Raw genomic sequence first — 4,337 nt, forward strand, 5'->3', positions numbered from 1 at the left:
GGACAGGTGAGAGGTGTGAGGGGACAGGTGACAGATCAGGGGGACAGCACTGAGGGGACAGGTGACAGATGGGGGGACAGTGCTGAGGGGACAGGTGAGAGGTGTGAGGGGACAGGCCCTGTGTGCCCCCCCCAGGCTGTCAGAGCTGCTTCCCCGGAGGTCTCCCAGAAGCCCAGCAGTGGGATGCCCTGTGAACGCCCATCCAGCACCTGCCAGTGGTGGGAACAGGGAAACCACAGCCAAAGTTATCATAAAGAGGTAATAAAATAACAGTATTAGAGTGGCCAGAGCAGAGGGAGAGAGAAAAACAGCAGAGTTATGTCGGTGCTGTTGGAGTAACCACGGTCTCACAAGAGCCAGTCTGTGAGGTGGTTAATGCCCTTCGCTTTGGAAAGCTGGGTTTGGGTGTTTTTCCCTAAAGCTCCTTTGATCTTTCATTTCCAAACCGTGACTCCTCTGTGACTGAAGCAGGAACATCTCCCGTGTGCAGGAGATCAGAGCTTTGCCTTTTCCTCCGCTGAAGGCTGGGATGGTGAACTCAGAGAGTCCTCTAGTGGAAATGCTGCTTACCCTGCCCTGATTTCCTTGTGTAATTTAAAACTTTTCCAGGCAAACAAGCCATCCAAGAGAAAGGTTTTCTTTGGGGCCTTTCTCGATCTGTTCATATCCACCTTTGGGCAACACAACCCACCACATTTGAAAAATAAACCAAAAGAAGGAGTCACAACTATTAGATTTCTTTTGGCTACCTGGAGCTGAGCTGTCAGAATTGGTATTTTGAAATGGGAAAAAGTTCAATCCTTAGTCTCAAGTTCTTTTCAGGCCCCATTTAGCACTTTCTCAGTATCTCTCTGGGCTTTTGGGTGTGTTTGTGTTGAGTTTGCAGCACTGTAGCTCTGAACCTCCTTTTGCTGTTTCTGCAGTCGGTTCCAAAACACAAATAAATAATAGTTGACATTATTTTAAATAGAAGTAAAGTGGGAAAATTAATTCCCATCAGTCTAGACGTTTTCTCTGACACCAGGGAAATGCACCAAATGGTTTCATTTATCAGTCTTCAATCTGAATTATTTGTGTAGCCTCTGCTAATTTTATCTTAGTGGGAACTGTCAATATGGTTTCAAAGTTGGCCCTTAAATCTTCATGTGTTCCAAATTTCTCTGCTTAAAATGGAGAATATTATGTAAGATATGTCTATAAACATAATTCTTTCAGGTCAAGCTACACTTTGATCTCCAGCTCCTTGAGCTGTTGGACTGGGAGATAAAAGGTTCTTCAGAACTGTGATTTGAGGTTTTGTGGGGTTTATTCCTGGTTGTTCTGTTTGTTGGGTTTTTTCCAGCACAACTTACCAAGGAGAAAAGCTTAGGTGCATTTTCAGGGCTGGATGAAAATCTGAACCATAATATTTTTACATCTTGCAGAGATATTTTGTAGTTGTTCTCTTAGTACTCATGCTGTTATTTTAGAAGTCTTATTTTGGGTTGGTTTGTATTTTCTTATGTTACAAAATTGTTTAAACAGTTGAATTTCCTAATAGATGCTTCTCACTTCTGGGCAGATGGTGTTTTTTGGAGAGGTTGTTGGCTTTGCTCTGTGCATCAGCTGACAAGGTTGTAACTGGTCTGAAAACACAACAAGCTGTAAATCCTGAGTGTATTCCTAAGCTTTTTGTTTTCCCTTTTTTTTTTTCCCAGATGGCAGGCATTGCACTTTTGTTTTCTACTGAGCCATCCTCACCTTAATGAAAAGTTGTGGTGTTGCTGCCTACTACACCTACATTTGAAGAGCTGACAGGCTCCTACAGGTAATTTAATTTTATTCCAGGTTTAAATTAGATATTTGCTGCATCTAAAATTTTAGTTCATTTAAGAATTATTATTATTGTTATCTCTTGAGATCAGATCTTTTATTCTGAAGAGCAGACTATGAAGTGAACTGATGTGTTTGAGAAAGAGAAAGCTTAAAAAAAAAAGAGGGTTTTTTTTCAAATATTCCAGTTCTGTTCTGAAAATAAGTCTATAGTTCTGCATTCAGCCTCAGCACCCAATCATGGCACAGATTTATCATGCCAGTGGAGAAGGTGATTTATTAAGGAATCACCTTAATCATCAGGAATCTGCTGCTGGTATTTCAGCTGCTGGGAGCCTGAGTTAGCTCGTTCTGGAATTGTGGTTTTGACTAAAAGTGAGGAACACCCCTGGTGCTGCTTTCCAGCCACTCTTCATTATTTCCTGGCACCCCTGGCTCTGGCAGGAACTTAGGAGGCTGAATTCCTCCAAGGATGTACATCTGCACGTTTCCAGCAGATGGCAAGAGATTCCCAGGCAACTCTCTGGGAACCACGGTTGTGCACACAAAGCTTCCAAGTCCTAGTGCTTTATTTCAGTGCTGCAGGCTGCTGAGAACTGTCCCTTAAAAATTAGTTTAAGGGGAAAGAGATATGATAGCATTAATCCAAAGTACTGCCTGAGCCATCAGACACAAAGTACTTGCTTGTCTCTGACCAGGCTGACCAAAAAAACTCCTTTTCTCCCTCCTAAATGCCCCAAGAAGAATCATTATGGCCACCAGTTCTTAAAGACAATTGTTGAGAAAAAGGGGCAATCAGTACTAGTTTCACCTCAGTTCAGTGGCAATGACTTTGGGCCAAATGCCATTAAGTTTTGGGTGAAAATAATAAGGCAAAGCATTAATATATTTTAACATAAACTGGAGTAAAGCATATATCCTACATGACATCAGAAATCACCATGGTAATTCTTAGTAGATTTTCTTGCTGGCTTGAATATTAGTGTTTTTCCAGCCCATGTTAAAATAGACAAAATGAATAATGTTTCAAGACTATTTTAAGCCAACACCTCCCTTTCTTTTCTGTCTTATATAAGATAGAAGCAACCAGAAGTTAACTCACTTGTTGACACCTCATTAGCCAGGAAGATAAAGAATTCTATGAGTAGCCCAAGCTACATATCTTTAAAAGCAAATAAAATCAAACCTCTGTGGTTTTGTGTGTGTGGTTTTTTTCCAGGATATTTAAACGACCTGTTCAATTTAACAATACTATATGCACTGTAATTTATTAAACAATTATAGATCCCTCCTGTCTTTATGCACATACAAGCTTGCATTTGTAAAAGTTGCACCCACGAGGATAAGGGTAGGATAATCTTATATATGTCTGCAAAAACATAGTAAGTTTAAGATGTACAGAAATAGATCTTTTGTATTAGTCTGAAGCTGAAAGAAGCGTAGCAATAAAGGAAGAGCAGCCTGGATGGAGCATTATACCAGATGTTTTACAGATTACTCTGTATTTCATCACTCAGCCTTTGTTTAATCTTAAGGCTGTAGTAATTGTGGTGCTGGAATAGCTCAATGGCCTATATATTATTTTGCTACTTGCCTGTTCCAAGTGGCCAAAGCTGGCCAGTTATCCACTCCTGGGGAATGAAAAGCGTTCTCCCTGCCCCAGCTGGTGACAAAATGAATGAACCCTGAGAGTTTGGTGACACTTGTGCTGCTCTCACCCAGGTACTCACCCAAGGAGCAGATAATGCACCCTGCAATTGTTAGCAACTTCTGTTACCCACTAACTGTGGTAAAGATGTTTGGGCCAAAATTATGGAGAAGAGTTTCCTTCAGAGTGTGGAGAATTTGAGGACTGACTCAAACTGTCTTTTTTTTGCATGTGAGGGTTTGCAGAGTGCAGTGCAAGAGAATGGAACGGGGAGACCGTGTTTGTGCTGGGTAATTATCACAGGGCTGAGTTTCTTGCCTTTTATGTAACACTCCTTGGAAGGTACAAAGGTTTGTAAATGAGGACTTTCAATCTCACTGTTTTTCATACCTGTGGGACGAGATTATATTGGTTTTGCCTAATATGCCCTCATGCCAAAGAGAACGAAAATTTCCTCTTTTTCTTTCCCTTTTCAAGTGGGGAAAAAAGGGAAAGAGAACTGAGGATCAAGAGAAGTTGAAGTATTGCAAGAGTTAAAGAAAAGGATACGTTTCCAGAGGTTTCTGGTGTCTCAGAAATGAGGGATATTTGGGTTTATTTTTTTGGACCAATCTTTTCACGGAACAATGAACTCCCAATAACATCTGATTAGTCCTGTTGGTGCTATATTTTGTGACAGCCTGGCCTTGACTGTCCTCTCAGATTTGTTTTTGCTCTGCAGGAGTTTGCAAAAGGCACAGCAGTGACACCAGGCTGGTCCAAGGAGGGAGCAGATCCCTGGTGCCTTACATAACGAGGGGCTTAGATCTCCACTTCATCTCATTTAGGACACGGTGCCTTCCTCACCTCAGCTACCAAATCCACCCAAAAACACAGG

The sequence above is a fragment of the Corapipo altera genome, unplaced genomic scaffold (assembly GCF_003945725.1).
Source record: "Corapipo altera isolate COAL_440 unplaced genomic scaffold, ASM394572v1 301, whole genome shotgun sequence".
Classification (NCBI taxonomy): Eukaryota; Metazoa; Chordata; class Aves; order Passeriformes; family Pipridae; genus Corapipo; species Corapipo altera.